Source organism: Lagopus leucura, unplaced genomic scaffold (genome assembly GCF_019238085.1).
Source record: "Lagopus leucura isolate 7727_CA_CO unplaced genomic scaffold, USGS_WTPT01 Super-Scaffold_100004, whole genome shotgun sequence".
Classification (NCBI taxonomy): Eukaryota; Metazoa; Chordata; class Aves; order Galliformes; family Phasianidae; genus Lagopus; species Lagopus leucura.
In genome coordinates this window covers 1-19,377 of record NW_024962264.1, presented here as the reverse complement: position 1 = coordinate 19,377, position 19,377 = coordinate 1, and the positions used below count along the sequence as shown (strand labels likewise).

The 19,377-nt window shown below is 39.9% G+C and overlaps 1 protein-coding gene across 5 annotated transcripts in view; it reads right to left on the bottom strand.

The window, feature by feature from the left end:
• The window catches only part of TRIM2 (tripartite motif containing 2), a 101,301-nt gene extending 82,269 nt beyond the window's left edge, over positions 1 to 19,032 (bottom strand). For 4 of the 5 annotated variants that reach the window (XR_006178784.1, XR_006178783.1, XM_042870582.1 and 1 more), the window contains exon 1: positions 1,646 to 1,730. The gene's annotated coding sequence lies outside the window, so the exon portion shown is untranslated. Of the gene's footprint in view, positions 1 to 1,645; positions 1,731 to 18,774 lie in introns of those variants that run through there. The other variant, XM_042870586.1, reaches the window with a different exon arrangement.
• Positions 19,033 to 19,377: the final 345 nt, after the last annotated feature.

Here is a 19,377-nt window from a genome sequence, read left to right as displayed (position 1 = left end):
AGACCCAAACAGCTGATGTCTCTCTCTTACGGTAACACTAGCTGTTAAATGTCAAGCATATAGGATGCATCAGTAGAGTACACATTAATAAGATGAAGCCCTCAGAGGAAAAGCGCCCTTAAAGCCTCCTGTTTTCACTAAGAATTTGAATGCTCAGTGTCATAAATTACAACTCAAAACTTGTATTAATCTAGGGAGCTGTTCTTTCCCACGAGATCCATCAGTTTCAGGAGCTCAGCTGACATTGTCAAGGGCAAAGAAGTAGAAAACTAGACTATTATATTCAACTTCATGGGCTTCATAACCTGGTAACCACGAGTATATTAGTAAGAGGTCAGGGTTTTGGTCACCCCTGAATTAATAGCCTCCATCAACGGCTGTATTACTGAATGACAGCTGAAGAAATAGACCAGAATAGCAATTCAACATTACTAGGATGGTCCTCAAGAAAGGAAACAATATTGAATTGCTGTTGTTGTGCCATATGGGGCAATTCCAGCTGTGCCAGAAAAGGGAAGCAGAACCAACAATGCAGCTTGGTCTGTTTGGTGCTTTCCACTCAGTTTCAAGCTCAAAGCAGTTTAGATAAGCAGCCAAAGTATAAGGTATCTTTCTTAGCCAATGTGAACCGCAGGAGATACACAGAGACATTCCCAGAAATTACTATTAGCACTATGCAGTAGGATTTTGTAAAACATATGAAATGAAGAAAAATAAATACCGTAGTCCAGCTGCCATAGACTGCTGAGTGATGATACTTACTATGCTCTATTGTCACAGCAAAGTCACTTACTCTGTCATATTTTCATTTTCTTCATTTAAAAATGGAGATTTAAAGATGAGCACTGCAGCTAACACATTAAATTTAGATTGATCAAAGCTTTAGGGGCAGAGAACGTCTGAGATTCTGCATGGTGCTCAGCTCTGATAGAGACGTGATGATTTTCTTTGGCTGGTGGAAAGGATGAGAGAGAAAGTCTGAAAAGTCCATCAGTATTTGATATGCAGGATTAAGTTGAAGCATACATCCAAACAGATTACTGTTCATAAAATTTTGAACATCAAAAACGGCACTAGAGGCAAGAGTCGAGCTCATTCCATCTCTGCAGTCTTTTGTTCTATAGAGCTGTGACAGCCAGTAAAGTAGACTGAAATCTCTGAACAGGACTTGGACTTTTCAGAAAAGTCTGAACAGGACTTTTCTACAGCTAAGCATATCTTCAAATTCAACAGCACCTATCAGCATTATGGACAACGTTCATTTCACTGTATCTCACATCTAGCCATTTCATGCAATGTCATTTATGACCTTGCGAAGACTGCTACTCTTCAAGACACAGCTGGATGATTAAGTACTGGAAACACCACTATAAAGGAGAATAACATGCTAAAGAACTAAAATCTTGTGTATATGTATATATAAGTTTAAATGGGTTGTGTCCTTATTGACTTTTCCCCTCTTGCCTCTCCGGAAGGTCTCCTTTGAGGCTGAAATGTAGCCATGACACTGCATACAAAGCAGTCACTCTTACTTCAGACCAGAGAAAGCACTTCAATCGCTGCCTCTCTGTATGACAGCACCTGTCTGCCTTGCTAAAACATCTGTCCTATGAGAAAAGCCTCGGCGAGTCAGCAGGCTACTTACTGCAATCCCACAGAGCGTAGGCAGGAGCAGCGCTCAGCCAGTCCCATCACGGCCATCCGGCCGCCGCGTTGGAGGGCGGCCTTGCACAGACACAAACAGCTTGTCAGCGCAAGGCAAAGAGGCGGGTCTGCCCTGCCGGCCGCAATTCGCGCCAATGATTAGCTCCTTCACCCTCTGGGCGTTCGAGATACTGTGTTTCATTCTTAAGCGGAGGAACAAAAGGGGCTGCTAAGAAGGACTGGTGCTCGACAGCTTACTGTCGGGCAGTAAAATGCCAAAGGCGGAAGGACGAAGAATTTCAGGAAAAAAACCACACATTTGCTGTGTATTTATACTACTGCCCACTGCCTTTAGATAATCCACAAGCATCCCCGTGCATTGTTTCTTTTAGGTCAAACAAACAAACCTTGTGAATTCACAAGTCCAGCTCACATTCACCGTAGAGAAGTTTAACTTCAGAAGTCCCTGATTTTTCTTCTTTTCACCCTTTTCGTATTCTCATCCTTCCTAACACACTTAGTTTGCTGATGCTGTCATTTCTCAGTTGTCTGTCACAAGTCTTACTCTGACTCTCTCTCTGGACCTCACCTCCCAGCCCTTACTGATACCCACTGATGCTTCTTTTCCTCTCTGCCTTACCTGCTTGATCTTTCACTCCTGTTCTCCCCCAGAGAGCACAGTCACAACCCGGGCACATTAGCACAAGATTTTGTGAAACAGTTAAGCTGATTGAGCAATTTACTGTCTCCTCTCTTCATGCTCCCACTATCATTTCAAGGACGGTAACGCAGCACAGAAGCAAAGTTTTCTGTGTCAGTTTGATGAACTTAACAAAGAGACAGAAGAGTTATTGCATAAGCGAGCACTCTGAAACAAGCTCCTTCAGATCTTTAATCAGCCATTTCTGAACCCACCTGTCTCTCCAAGCTCCTATCTCCTTTGTTGCTTGAATTGAATTGTTCCTGTTTAATTGAATACTCTGCTTACAGCTGCTGATCTCATTTCATCCCTGCCCTGTCCTACTTTCTTATGCCTCTAATTTGGCTGTGAGCCCTGTCTGCTACTAAAATCTGTCTCATCAACTCTCTTGTAATAGCTTCCTGGATTAATATCGTTCTTTGTACTTCAGCCTTTGTCTCTTTGAGCAATTTTCCTGCTGTGGAAATAGTTAAAATCCTTCTTAAATACCATGTCACTTCCTTGGCTTTCACTGTTTTCTCCCTGACCCTTCTGGTTAATTCTTCTCTTGCACTCCCAAGGCATGCTACTTTCTGTTATTTTTTTTTTATCCAGCTTTTACTATTTACCTGCGCAGGCTCCCATTTCACTTTTATAGTAACAATTTGTAAATGTGCAATTCTATTTTTCAGCTTTCTGCTTCTATTTGGTCCTTACTATGTGTTCTAGGCATATTGTAATAACTGCTTTAACAGCTCCTAATTTTGATTTCCTTTTCAGGGAGCAAATTAAGTCAGGCTGTTACATTAATTACCGTCTTTATAGTCATTTCCCTTCCCCTCTAATTTAGTCTAGGATCTGAACCCTTGCAAAAGCAGATGCTGAAGTTTGCACCTTGTTTGGATGGGAAGGCATATCGCAGCTCTCAGGCTCCTGCTGACAGCCTGTGCGTGAGTTCTGGCACATATCGTCATGTCACAATGTGCTTGGGTCACAGTTGCAAGTTTTTCTTCACAGTGAGGCCTGTTCCTCAATGATAGCTGAGATTCTAGTGCACTTGCATGGCTCCACCAGCTGTCATACAATCTACAGCGCGGGTACTGTTATCCAGATCCACTGCTTAGTTAACCCTAAGCTATCCACATTGACAGTATTATTTTATTAGAGCTCTTTTCTGCTCACATTTTCAGTGCATAGATCTCTGCCCAGATCCACTGTGTGATCACAGTGTTTGATTACTTCAGTCACCTTGATTACTGGGATTTGATCTTGTTCCCAATGCACCTGCATTGTTGTCCCTCGAAAATTCAGCATGAGGTCATCTTTTGTTTCATATCCCATCCACATTACCTACAACCCCATGAAAGCAAAGCTTTCTCATCCAGAGCTTCAAGGCCTTTTCAGAGTTTCTCCTTTCTTACTGACCCGCTCCTACTGCTCCCCTTATCACAAGGCCTGCCTTTTCAGCCTTCTTCCTTCCTACAAAGCTCCCTTTTCTCAACTTGTCTTCTATGCACAGAACACCTTCCTTGTTCAAATCAAGGTATCTTTCTTTTCTACAATCCACATCTCACAAAACATAGAAGTAACGTATCAGAATGAACGTCGGGAACAATAAATGTTTTACACGTCACTTCAGAAAGATGTTCCATCAGTACATGTAAATTATATGTGCTAGAAATTTTCAATCAATTGTATGCCATATTTCACATATCTTTTGCTGCTTGATTTTTAACCGAGAGAATGGGTACCAAAAGCCTTGATGGAAATAGATCAAGTGCTCAAACAGAGTACATGAAATTGTGAAAAGACTGCTATGAAAAGGCTGTTTGTAGATGGACAAGAGAAAGAAAGCTAGCTATTGCATCTCTGATTCCCATGGCAATTTATTTAAGATGCTAATTCAGTGTAGCCACAAATAAAGAAACAAAAGAGACAACAAGAATGAGCTGATTTAGTGAACTTTGTTGAAAAGGCACATTTAAACAAAGTCACTCTGGGCATAACTCCTGTCACTCCACTCATTTAATTATGCTAAGGATGAAACTGCTTCTTTGTCCTTATACGACACAGGAAAATTGTTACCAGCACTGCCAAGGGAGTAAGCCCAAGTGCCAGCTATGGCTGAGGCTTCTGGAGGCAACCATCACAGTTCCCAGCTGCACAGGCCTGTCCCCTCCCTCCCGTACCTCTCCAGGAGCAGTGTGACAGCTCACAGAAACAATTCTACTTGCTGGATATATTTTTCAAACAGATTAGTGATCTGACTCATGTCCGCCATGTCAAATAGCGTGAGATCCTGCAGATGAAAGAAATCATCCTGTAGCTGGAAGCAGGAGAAGTGAAGAGCTGGAGATAGAATCTCCATTTTCTTTTTCTACTAGCAGAAACCTGGCTATTCTCCCCAGAAACATTTTGGGGTGGGACCTAAAACTATGAGCTGCAACATCACGGCACTCTTGAACACAAGATCCCAAAGCTCTTGAGAACACTTGCTTGTTCTCCAGCGAGCACTAAAATCTTTTAGCAAAATGTTTTCAAATAGAGGTTCTATTTTAGTTAAATGCAAGTTTCTGAAAACATAAAAAAAAAAAAATTAATTTTGTAGGAAAAAAAAAAAAAAAAATAGAAGGAAGATTCCAATGGGCCAAAAAGGAAAATATGTAAGTTTTCTGCATCTGAAAGCAAAGCACTTGGATTATGAATCATCAGAACTGAACTTTGCCCACTCCCTATGTTACAGGCTGCACAGAGTAACATTCTGAATTTGTCACCTTTTCTCTGGCTATCTTTGCATCTGGCTTCTACTGCACATACTTTGCTCAGTAAAACTATTTTATTTCACTTTCCCTAATCTCACCCTCTGTCTTTCTTCTCCAAACACCATCCCAGCTGGACATCATTTTGCCTGCCCCTCTTGGCCTCTGGGAGGCCAACCAGAAACTTCAGCTCCCCTGAGGCTCAGGCTGGCCAGTTTGCATGCCTCCTCTGGAAGCAGACTTCTCAAGTTTACCCAGCAGTAGCCAAGACACTACAGAATAGAGTGGAGCAAGAAGATTTTTTGTCATGTTTTACTGGCCTGGTTTCAATCATAAAGTGGGTCAACAAGCTATTCCCAGAAAGCACACAAGCTGAAGCAACAGAATACTTTAGATAGTGACAAAAGTGAAACTCTGTACACGAATTGTTCCATTTTTTCTTTTACAAAAAGGAAAAGGAATTGTAGAAATGGCAAGGAGAAGAGATGGTGTGCAAATGCAGCACACTAACACACAAGGCTGCAATCAATTGAGAACTTGGGTTTAGTCCCAGCTCAGATCACGTGTGTGTTGAACTTTATGCTCCTGGACCATTTTCTAATTAGAGAGCAAGGGACAAACTGCGGAGCTCTTTAACCCTTCTGTGGTGCCTCGTGCACACAAATACCCCGTTGCACAAGCAAATACCAGAAAAGAATCTCCAGATTTGTCTAGCCCCTGGAGGTGACGTCTCACTACAGGAAATATCCTTGTGCTCCAAATGCTTTGGTGAATCAACTGCTGTGTGCACCTCTCTCTTCATGGCTCTCTACCCAGAAAGATCAGACTTGCAACTACTCTCCTTCCTAGACCACTGAGGTCTTAATGGGACGTCCCCTATTCTGCCAGCTTCCCATTCAGAGTCTGTATATCTTCAAGGCTTGTCATGCATCCTCCATGCTCATCAGTAATGCCACACCAAGGATCAAGTTAGAGATAACCATCCAGAACTTAATAGTGGAAACAATGGTGCACTGCACTCAGAGACCTGCTTATCTCCACTGCAGCAGCAAAAATGCAGCATACTACTATAAAACTATAATGTTAGGAAAAAAATACCATAGCAGTAGAAGCAGTGTGGAGAGAAACAAGGTAAAATAGTTGAAGTACAACAGCTGCCTGATAATTTCTATCCTATTTGACTATCCCTGGTGTCATAGCTAGGTGTGGACTAGGGATGTAACTTTTATACCCCTATGTGAAGTGGCAATATTATGTCTTACCTATTTAATGGAACTACTTTGTGGATACATTTACAGCCCTTTGAAACACTCATTGAAGGTGTTTTGGACATACGAACTGTTACTGTTTCCAATACTGATTTAGGAAAGTCGTCTTTGTAGAGCTGATAAGCACAGGCAACTAGGTAAGCAAGGTTTTATTTCCAAAAGGAGTAGGCTGGAAAATAGAACACTTTCAATGTGGACTTCGATTGACTGGAAAGCCAATTAAATACTGTTGGATACAAGGTGCAGAGAAAGAAGAAGGGAGAGTGAGCCAGGATTTTTTTTTTCCTCCATTCAGTTTAATTGAAGCAGTTTTTCTGTAAATTTTGTTTCTACTTTCCTGACACATCTGAGGTCACTCCTTCCAAACATAACACACACACACACACACACACACACACAAAAAAAAAAAAAAAAAAAAAAAAAAAAAAAAAAAAAAAAAAATCCAAAAATACATGCAGTGGGGATAATGATTAACTCTGGGGACATAAAGCACCGTGTTTTCTCTCCCTGAATTCAAGAGGTGGTTCACAGAGCTTGGAGAAGGCATTTTGAATACTAACTACTGTTAGTGTGGGCCTTTTATTTGCCATTCAGATGTGTTCTATCCTACTTGCAGGGCATGGTCCTCAGTTTCCCATCTCACCTAGTAGTCTGCTAATCAGAGTTTTTTAGCCTCAAGTCATGTCTAGACTTCACTGTGACTAGTAGTGTGGGAATCAAATGTTGTTTCTGCATTAGAATTGGATAATATTTTATTAATTTCATGATCTCCGCTATCATAGTTCTTTTTGGGAGTCCTTCTACTTAACCCGGGGAAGCTCTCTGATAGTCTACATCACTGATCCTCCAGACGAACCTTCCCAGGCACGCACACTCTGTATATAGGTGTATAGATGTATGTATTGTTGTACATACTGCAAGAATATCCTGCACGAGAGCAAACCAGAGAGCAAAACGAGAGCCTGCCCGAGGAAGCGCCTGAAGAGACATAGGAAGGCCTGGCATCATCCCCAGTGCTCTTTGTTTAACGAAGACTTTAAAGAAAATCACCATATCAATACGGCAAGGAGAGCACCGAGACAGCTTGGAAACAACAGGACGGCTGCCGAGTGACACCAGGTAACAAAGACAAATTAACAAGTAAATAGCAAATGTAAACCAGATTGTGAACCTGGAGTACCCAGCCAGTGGGGAAACGGGAGGGGGGAGGCAAGGGGAGAAAACAGGGTATAAAGGCTGCCATGTTGTGTCCATAGGCGCTCCTGCTTGCGGGACGCCGCCATTGCAATCGCGAATAAAATCTACTTTTATCGAACATGCAAAGTAAATTAGCCTGACTCGGAGACCATGGTGCCCTAAAGGAACCTCTCCTGTACCCCAGGTGGCTAGGAACTCCTTTGAGCCGTGCTGTACTACACTACAGCCATTTCTCTGTTAAATTCTCTGAATGAATCTCGACACAGCACAATACATCTACTTCTAGTGGGATTTTTCAAAGGCTGCTGAAACAACCCGTAGCTATGATTAGCGTTAGAGTTCACAAATGTACTCCATAAGGACAAATGCTTTGCCTTTGGGTCAGACCTACATTCGGAGTGTCAGGTACTTCCAAAAGGAGCCACTAACACTAGCAGCACATACATCCACCCTAATTTAAAATAACACAAGAAAATTTATCTCCAAGAAATGCTTTTCCGGATAACAGGATAAACATTTCAACCAGTATCTTTGGAACAGAAAAAGCGATTTGAAGAAATATGCCATCTCCCTTACTAGATATGGCCTTTATAACGTGAACTTTTTCCTCATGCTTTTCTGGGTAGAGATGTCCCTGCTTACTTAGGGAAACTTGGGGAAAATATTCAGAAGCACTCTCTGTGAAATCTTTGCTAGTGAACAACAAGTAGATACAAAAAATTAGAAGATTCAAGAAAGCAGTGTCTTCCTGTTCACTGTGAGCTTAGCCATAAATATTCCACTCACTTGTTTGGCACAGGACCAAACCTTTGCAAACAAGTCCAAAGAATGCTCAGAGAAAAGGAGATATTTGCCCATCACAGGAAAAATTCTCAATTAGCAATCAGTGATCTTGTTTCAAGGAAAGTGCTTTAATATGTGCCTTCCTTTCAAGCATATGAGAACTCCTGCTGATTTTGGTCTCACATCAGTGAGGTCAGTCAGGGATTTAGCCAGGAACTAAAAAGAATTAACTCCCCTCACACGCACTGTGAATAATGGCCAGAGTGTTCTGCACCTCACAGTGCAGAAGTGACATGTCCCCCTCATCCCTTCCCACTCTCAGCATAAATCAGCAGTTTCTCTCTCCTTGAATGAAAGACTCTACCCCTCTGTTTTATGCAAGCTGTCAAGGTACTGAATCGTGAGTGAGATACCAAGAAAATGTGACACCCAGTTTACATCTGCATTGCTTTTCTACCTAGCAAGCCTAGAGAAAGTGTTAGTTACTTAGCATGTGGAAACAATTTAATAATTAAATATTTGGAATGGAACTGCAGAGGCACAACAAAAGTCAGAATCATCCATATGAATGAACAAATGCTTTTAAAGATAGCTTCAAAAGGTGGCAGTTTACACCTACAGAAGACTGTAAGCAAGCACAAAAGCATCCTCATATAAATGGACAGTAAGAGGGAATTTTTGATGACTTCCAGGTGTTTTCAAGTCAGATTCCTTGTGATCACCCTGTTCCTTATAAAAACAGAGCCATACTAGTCTGCAAGCAGATCTCTGTTACAGGGGTTTGAACAGCAGGAATAGGGAAGAGCTTAATATCAGGAGACATTAAACACTTCATCCAGGCAAGAGAATTCAGTTAAAACATAAAAGTCCCTGATCCAAGTAGCATATGGCTAAAGCTGTCATGCAGTCATGATCAAGCTGCCCTCATGTCTGGATTTAATTATACCGTATAATAACTGCAGCAGCCTAATAAAAAAAAAAAAAGTGAAAATCAAAATACTCCAAGAGAGCTTTGTCAATCACACACGTAAGAACCACGGTGAAAACAGATAGCAGACAACATTAGCAAACTGAGTATATAAAGGCTCTTATTAAAGACAAAAGTAACAAAAAAGTCTAGAGACAAATGGATAACTGCAGAACGAAAGCACCAATGCTATCAATAATTCCCATATGGTTGGAAAGATTCAACCAGAACTGCCGAACTAACACATACTGGAAGAACACCCATTTCATACAGACTCACTGATTTCACAAGAAGAGAAATCCACGGAATGATATAATGCTCCAGAAATACATATTGTGTTAGAATTCTGCAAGCATTTAAAACAATCGCCTTAAGAAAATGGTTGTATGAAAATGCATCTGGATAAAGCAACCATAAGTTAGGGGGAAAAATCCAAATAGGAACATACTTGTAATTACTATGGAAGTACAGAGAACATGTCTGAGAATTAAACATGATGATATTCAACTTTTCATTCAGTATGATTATAAAATCAGCTTAGTAGCTTTTGTTTGCAAAGAAATATATCTACACAGATTTCTTGCTAATGTTATTTGGGGGAAGGAACTTAAAGCGTTTTGAATTATTGGCTGACCAGCAAAGTAGTTGGGGATATTATGTGTTCTACCTTTAGCAACTAAAAGAAAAACAACTATGCTAGAACAATACCAATGCTATCTAAGAAAAGGTTTTCTGAAAGCAGAAAAAGACTAAAAGTCTCTGTAGTATAGATTCAGCGTCATTATGATAATTTTATAGTAATATGAAATCACAGTTACCTGAATCTGCTTGTAGTTCTGTGGTTTTTTTTAACCTGCCATTAGAAAAGCATGTTAATAAAATACTTCTTTCAACATTTGGTTGCCTTATTGCTCTATTAGTAATGATTGTTCTGCTGCATTCCTTGAGCGTGGACTCCCTGATTTCTCCTAAAACAGTTTCATCTAATGGCAGACCAGTGCCCTGCTAGGGCTTTTGTGTCTCTGTCTATGACATGGATTAGATTGTAGTTTGCACACTGCAGTCTGTATGCACGCAAGGAACAAAATCTGTGGTGAGGCAATATTGCCTGGTTCTGAGTGTCTGGGCAAACAGCAGGTCTTGACAATTTCTCTTGTACTTTTCTGCATGCTTGTCAAGATCAGCCATGTGGCATAGTTAAAGGAGGATTCTTGCTCTGAACCGATTACTGTTTGCTCTTAGTGGCTCACTGATTCAAGCAAACAAGAGACTCACAGAAAGAGGCATTGATTATTGCTAAAACTAAGCAACTGTTTGAATTAATGTAATTATTTTAAACCTATATTTCTTTGTAATTTTAAGGATAGGTTAAAGATAGCAAAAAAGGATGAGTCAATCAGATAGTAAGAGGAGACTGATATATGTAAATATATAAAATATAAATCCCATTCAGGTAGAAAATTTGATCCAAAAAGAAAAACAAACCCTGTCATTCTCTGAAGTCCTCTAGAGATGTTAGAACTGCATTGAAATTTATACAGGGTTACACCGTAAATGGCCTTCAGTGTAAGCCTTGCAGCAGAGAAGGAAACTAAACAGTGCTCACCGAATCCACTTCAGCAGAAGCAGCCAAACTAAACCAGCAAGACACTAAGGAAAGAGACACTTTGATCTGAGGATAAGTATTCCTATGGGTGGCTCTCTCAAAAAGCAGCGTCTTTACTTATTTCCCTTGTAAATTTTCCCCAGCACAGAATACTATTTATTTTATTTTGCATATTGTACTAACAGTATTCCCTTAGTGTTCCTTTCCTTGCTCAGAATTATGTTTGACAGCTCCTGGTAGACAAGACGTGGAAAAATGCCTATCACAGTATTGCTCTGAGTTGGCTCGTACTTTGTCTATAGCAAATAAAGTGCTAACAATCATTAGCAATAACAATTAAGCTATTCATTGTGCCTTTTGGGAAATGATGGATGGAGTTTTTTGAACAAACCACATCCCAGCTGCACTCTTCATCAAATCTTCCCTCGTGAAAGTTGGGCTATTTGAGCAACTGCTCTGATTCAGGAAACAAACAAACTACTAAGAACTTCTTTGTACACACAGCCACTCACAGACAGTTCAGTAAAGAGACCACAGTTCACCGACCTGGGGAACCATAGTGTGGCGGGCAGCCATGCACCTACTTTTAATTTCCACATTCAATTAGATCAAGCTCTCTAAAGAGCTCCTTAGAGCTCTCCTTCGTAAATGCCTTTATTTGGATAGCTCACCAGGAGCACAAATGACAACACAGTGATGTGCTACTTCTTGCTCTAACCATCCTCAAACCTGCCTCAGTGACAAATAGAGAGGAAGTACACTTAAAGGAAAAGGTATTTCAGAAGATAGGATCAGGTTAATGTGGGACCTCTGATGCTGAAACATCTGAGTAACCTTTTCCCAGTTCCATAAATGAGGGCTACTTAACACCCATGCTAACTTCTCCTAGGGCTTGCTGGCTAAGGACCAAGGAGCATCACAAAGCTTTCTTCTCTCTGCTTTCCACAGCATTTGGAATCAGGTGAGATCCTCTCTGCATTTGACTACCCTTGTATATTCACAGATAAAGCAGTGCAAAACTCTTCAGAAAACTTTTAAAGGACAGAATTGTTTTGTTAAAAACATTGCCTTTAATTGCCCCAACAATGTAAACTTCTAATTCTTGAGATACAAGCACAACAAGCTCTTTGCAATGTAGCCCTCTCTGTTCTGTACTGACACTAAACAATAACGTTTCTAGAAACCAGAATTAACTGCCATCATCTTCCCACATGTAGAATCAAGGTCAGAATCAAAACAAGCCATCACAAGCCTCCTAGTAATTGCCATGAGCATAATGCCTTTCCTCATCGATAACTATTGATTTCTCGAAGGTCTCTGATGTCCATGCTGCAGTGTTCACTATAAGCACGATACAAAGTCCTCAAAGTTGTAAACTTCATTCTGCTAACTCTGAGCATGCTCTTAAAAACAAAAATAAATGGAACACATTATTTGTTTCCCATTTCAAACTGCACAGTCTTCATTCTGGAAAGAAAAACACTGTTGTGCCATTCTGTGGATAAAACTTGACAGTTGCTAGAAGCCTCTTTAGGGTAAAACTTTACCATGAGAATACGCAATGAGTTACATTCACTTGTAGGTTGGCTTCATCTTGTCTCAAGACTAATATTTTTACTGTCCCAGCAACCTCAAGCATACTAAAATAATTGGAGTTTTAGTTTATTTAATTCTTCAATAGTTTTTAAGCCTCATTGTTTCACATTCACATAGCAATTACCTAATGCCTCAGCATGAACTAATGACAAATCTAAAATCTCTTTGAGAGTTACACATGATGTAACAAAGCAGAACAGCCTATGGATTCAGATGTGTTAGCCCGGCAGCACTCAGAATATCAAGGGAGTCACATCAACCTCCTCTTTCAAAAAGAAAAACCCCAGCCTTGCTAACCCAGAGGAGTAATTTCTGTGTCTGCTGAGGCTGAACTGAAGACATACTTCAGTGAACTTATTTCAATCCAAAGAAGAAAAGAAGCTAGTTCCTAATGATGCATTTAGCAGAGGAAGATCACTTGGTTCCTAAAGAAGCCCCCTGAGTGAATTCACAGTGAATCAGGATGAAGAACAAACAAACAAAAAAAAAAAAAACAGAACAGAAAACAAGCAAACAAACAAACAAGCCAAACAGAAACAGAACAGAAAGAATGCTTATTGTTTTGGAATGACTCCCTCAGGTAAGTAAAAACAGCTCAAAAGTCCAGAAGTCTTTACATTAAGATTAATCTTCCTTCTAAGAGACAAACAAGCTGCAGTGGTTTGGTTGCTTCTGATTTACCATCTTCAAAATCCGGTCATTTCTTTCAGGAATGAATTGTAGGATAGGATTTCAGAACCTTTTTAACAGTAATACATACAGCTCCTCGGGATAAATCATTTTGCCTTTGACCTTCCAGCTTATCCATTTGGGGATCATGGTAACTTCTCTTAAAAAAATAAAATAAAATGAGGCACCTGCCCTAATATTCCTGAACTAGGGAGATCCACAAAATCCATTCAAAGTGCTGGCTAACCAGATTGATAAAACACTGCTTTATACAACCAGATCAAGCTAGATTTATGATTAATTGCATGGTTGCAAATTATCTTTCAGAACACTTATTTATTGCTCCCGGTATGGAAGGACAAATAATGCATTTAATGAGTACAATAAGACTTCATGTTCAGCAGCTTCTGTTCATTTAGATTCTTATGATTGCTTTATAGAACTGGCAACTGTGCTGCTGTCAGAATACATTTAAATTTTTATTCATACCAATGCCCACTGCTAGTTTTGCATACGTTGTCATAGTTATACAAGTTTACAAGTTATACAATTATTGCAAAGCATAGTTTCAACCTCAAAGAAAAAACCTGGAAGTTCAAGGTATTGTATCTTTCCAACTGCACCTTGATCCTCTGGGATTCTTTAGCATCACTCCCGCATATACAGCTAGGTTTATGCCCTCAGACTAGAACTGGAACTAAGAAGTCATAGTGGTTTGCAAAATATAAATATTCAGAAAGACTGATTACTCAATTTTGCTTAGTTATGCAAGTTACATTGCTCAGTTAGGTTATAGCTTGTATTCACATGCTACAATACTGCTTATGAAGGATGATCTAAAAATCGTGTGAACTGAATAAATGAAATATGTTCAGAATGAAATATAATATTATTATAATACAGCACTGTTAATCACAGGGTACTTCTGACTGATGGCAGGTGGCAGATTCAGTCCTACTTTACATATATAAAAAACACTGCCTAGCTCACTATATACTAACAAACAAAATGTAGCAGAAAAGGTGATGTTAATAGACATGTGACTTCTTCTGAAATCTACTTGCAAGATGGGTAAGGAGCAGAGAAATGAGGAAAGTGTGCCACACAGAAAACACAGATGTTGTAATGCCCACTGCTCACCTGGCTGAGTCACAGCACATGACCCCTGACAAATCCATTACTGTCTGTCAGCCAAGTGTCACTGCTGCTGTTTCATTCCAATAATTAACACTGAAATTTAGAACATGTAAGTAACTTGGGTAAACATTCTTCATTGAACCTAATAATGCATATTATTGCCCCAGTGATCAAGAGTATCATGAACCTTCTTAATCCGGTAATTGACAGTGACAAAGTTAATAATAAAATCATTAAGACAATATTTTATGGGGAATCTTCATCAGTACTCCACAACAACTTGTAATCGTAGCATGCTTTGGTCAGTGGAGTTAATTTCAATTAATACGTTTTGTTAACTTCATAGCTAAGCAGTTACAGCCCAAGGGAGCTATCCCATGTGAACCTGTAAGATAGCGTTAGAATAAAGTAACAGTAAGTCTATGTCATTTGCTTATTTTAATTACAATTTTAAATTTCATCTAGGCATTCTCTCAATATCTGGTATCCTAAGAATCACTTTGGTTATAACGTTCTGTATTCTGACTTCAGATAAAAAAAATAAATGAGAAAACTAGTTGTATGATAAGGGTTCTTACATCTGGGTCATGTTTAAAATACTTGCTTCTTTCCCTCATGGCTAAGTTCTTGCTTTATTTTTAAAGCAGCTTCTAAATTATTTGAGTCCAAAGATTATCTTAAGTTTCTGTACAGTACCTATAGACACCTTTTTGTACAGTGCTGTTCCAGTAAGAGTGTTCATTGGTACTGCAACAGTAAAGAGTAATAATAATGTCATATGCAGAATAAAGTGATAATGCCATTGCTGCAGTCAGAATTTCATATCAGGTGTAATGTTTACTGAGCTGATCTGACACTGCATGGTTGGTTGTTGTTGTTGTTTTTAAACAACCAGGCTCTGTATAATTAGGCTTAAAACAAATTATAACGGTTCATGAATCACAGAATCACAGAATTGGAGGGGTTGGAAGGGACCTCCAGAGATCATCGAGTCCAACCCCCTGCCAAAGCAGTTCCCTACACCAGGTTGCACAGGTCGGCATCCAGGCAGGTCTTGAACATCTCCAGAGAAGGAGACTCCACCACCTCCCTGGGCAGCCTGTTCCAGTGCTCCGTCACCTCGCTGTAAAGAAGTTCTTGCGCATGTTTGTGCAGAACTTCCTATGCTGCAGTTTCCAGCCGTTTCCCCTTGTCCTGTCTCCACTCACCACTGAAAAGAGTCCGGCCTTGCCATTCTGCCCCCCACACCTTAGATATTTATAGACCTGGATCAGGTCCCCTCTCAGTCTCCTTTTCTCAAGGCTGAACAGACCCAGTTCACTCAGCCTTTCCTCATAGGGGAGATGCTCCAGGCCCTTCACCATCTTCGTGGCCCTCCGCTGGACTCTTTCCAAGAGATCCCTGTCTTTTTTGTACTGGGGAGCCCAGAACTGGACGCAGGATATACACAGTTATTTTTCTTGGTTTTCTTCTTCACACAAAGTCCACAGAGAAGTAGCAGCATCTTTATTTTATTTGTTCTTTCACATCACGTATAATAAAAAAAAGATTACAACTACATATGACTTGTTGTTTGAATATTAAAATCCCAAACTCTTGCTAGGTAGCTTTATTGTAATTGGTCACGTTAATTCAGACATAATTACTGTTTTATTCCTCAGCTAGGTCTGCATAATGCTCTGTTTGGAAGGCCAAAAAATTTCTACATCTTGCTAAGTCCCACATCACAGATATGCTTGTGTGAAAGCAGACAGCAATTAAAAGACAGGAGGGAAGTAAGAAGGGAGAGAAGAGGAAAAGAAGAGGATGAAAGTTTAATTTCTGTAATACGTTTAAGAGAATGTATCGTTACCTACCTCATGTGCTACATAATTTCTGTAGGGAAATAGAAGAAGAAGTGATCACAGAATACTGACTGTAAAGAAAAAAAACAATATGGAGACAGCCTTTCCAAAACAAGAAGGTGCTCAGAGAATGCAATGCTCTGAGTTTTAAACAGGTAGTGAGTGAGGGGGCTTCCTCTAAAAGTAGATGTGAAGAGCATTAAAATACAGATGGAAAACTGTTCACTTGTAGCAAGAGAGAAAACACGGAGAGACAATAAAACTGTTTTGAAAATAAAGGAGAAATAAAGGAACACTGGAAAATCAATGAATTTGTGCCATGAGGTCTGGCTGTTGACTGTTTTGCAGTCAGTTTGACTGTTCTGACCTGTGCTAGCAGTGCACCCTCTGCCTTGGTTGGAGAACACTAAGAATTTTTTGAACTGTAGCCAGTTGCAAACTGCCCAGACAAGGCTGGCCACAGGTATGCCCTTTCTTACTCTCTGAGGTGAACCAAAAGGTAAACAGGTTAGTTTCCTGATCAGCCACACATACTGTTTTGATACACACTGAGGTAAAGGACGAAGCAGTTTCACACCTCTCAGAAATATTTGGCAGGGAGAGAACCAATAGTGCTGGCAATAAGCATCACTGATCTAATTCTGTACTGTTTACAGAGCGAGAAGCTGAGACACAACCGAGCATGGGAACGGTCAGACTTCAGTGCCTTCAAAGTAAGCTACAAAGCATCAGTGCATGCAATTACAAATGAGGTTTCAGCTCAGGGCTGTAGCACCAAGCACTGCAGGAGACTGTTTAATATTCAGTATGCACATGCCTAAAAGTCACTGCACATGCTATCAGAATTTCAGCATCCTGCTGCCCATCAACGAGCAATGATTAGTTTTGATCAAAATCAATTTACATTGTGGATGAGAGATTTGGGAGGAAAGCTAGTATTTGATGCAAAGTGCAGAAGAAAAGGCAAAGATGCTGCTTTTTTGGACATCTGTCTGGACACTCCAGAGCAGATCTTCAATGAAACAGCTCTGAAAATGTGTATCCATCCCCAGATCTTTACAGAAGAACTTTTGAAATTGTTCAGGACACATATGAATTCTTTCCTGTGTACAGATTTAGGAGGCAGCTTTCAATGTTTAATCCAGGCAAGAAGTAGATTAACTGCCTTCAGCTGAAGCCTTCCAGCTGACAAGCCTTTTCCTACGCACATGGCATTTGACGTCTGCCATTTTAACATTTTGATATTTCTGTGAGAGACATTGTCCTGAAAGGTCACCGCGTGCCTCAGCAGTTGGCTAGCTGCCACTCAGGCTCAGGAAAACCAGCTCCACAGCTGTCATCAGAAATTACCATTTACACAGCTTAGTTTCATAGAAAATATGAATTTCTGATTTTTTTTTTTCTCCTGTGTATGAGGAAAAAGGGAGACGAGAGGAAGAGAAGTTCCAAAACCTCTTTTCAGTTGTGACAATGAAGATAAGCATTTCTAGGTATACGTCTGCAAAATGAAGCTGAAGTATAGCTTCAAGACAACAGGTAAGCAAAACATGTAACCTGTGTTACAACAGCATTAGGGACACAGTACTAGTACTGTGAATACATTTAGTCCTTTCCTTACAAAGAACAATTCTCTCTCTAGTTGCTTAATGTCACCTGTTATCTGTTACAACGCATTTTTCACAAGGCTCACAAAAAGCCTACAGTATGCCTAAGAAATAACAAATCATGTAAACAAAGCAAGAAACACAACATGGCAACATGAACAAAGCTGCATCCTGTAATTCTCATGCAATTACCTGATATGCATACTTGTATGCTTGTTTTCAATAAGCAGATTTAATTCACAGCTTAAGAATTCATTACTCGTAAACTCCATGGGACAACGGTACCACAGAAATTTTGAATCAGAAAGGAAGTTAAGAAACATGATACTGTTTCTTCCTTAGCAAGAGATCAAAAAAAAAACAAAAAAAAAACAAAAAAAACCCAAATGCTGATTCTTTTCATTATGGTATTGCCATAGCACTAAGAAACCTGCAACTCCGTTCCTTCCCAACCACCTCAGATAAACGTTCTCTTCACGTGTAAACAGAGTAAAATGGGTTAAAAACATGCACAGCTCAGCGCGGTATGCTCATTGTTCTTAGCAGGTCAGATTTGTGCCCCTTACGATGATTATTTGTTTGCGTTTCCAATAATGAGGTACTGCTGAGATTCCTAATAAGAAGTCTGGTTCTGCATGTATGAATTTTTAATGATTCAATGTGAAAAATACCATCGTAGATTTCTCTCCTGCATGTTCACAAGAAGCTTGTTAATGTTGAAGTTTCTTTCTCACTGCGTATCTAGTATTACCTAATATAATATTTACGAGGCTTCTCCACTCACAAAGTGGCAAGCAGACTCCCCCAGATCAACAAACACAACTGCAAACTGTTTCTTCCGGAAAGCTTTCATACATCCCTTTTTCTCAGCAGATTCTCCACTGAAAGCCAAAACAATACTGCAGAGAAGCGTTCACTCTCACGATGTTTTCAGCTTTCATCCCTCTGCTTTTCCAAGCTGAACACAAAGGTAGAAATCCCAATTAGCAATCAAAGCACTGCACAGGAAATGAATACTTACATTTGCCTCAGTATTTTTAATACTTGCACACCGTTCCAGCAACTGGTGATTACAAAAAGGAGAGTTTTTCAGTCTGCCTTTCAAGTCTCGTAGCAATGAAAGGAAGGCTGATATCTGAAAGCTACTCATTTTCTACATGCTGTGCTCTGCTTGCTTCCCATGCGCATACAACACAGCTGCCAGATTTAATGACCATATCAGCCTGCTTTCCCCATAAAGCAGCAGAGAGATGACAGGATGAAGATGAAGTAGCCAGTGCATTTATCTGCAGCTATGGCCACATTAAGCCTTAAATGTATATAATCATTTTATTGCTCTTGCAGAAAAAAAAAAAACAAAAAACAAAAAACAAACAAACAAAAAAAACCCGAAAAACTAATCAAAACTACTTGCAAATAAACATGCAAAAGGATTTCAGAAATATGAATCCATACTTGCCTTCAGTGACACTGAAGTACATTAAAGAAATGGCTACTTTTTTGTCAATTAACAAATCCTAGGACTTAATTCCTTTCCAAGACACCCTGACCTTTAATCATACATTTCGCCAAGCTGCACGTGCTTGTACCCCAAAAGAACAAAACCATTATCCGACAAATTAGC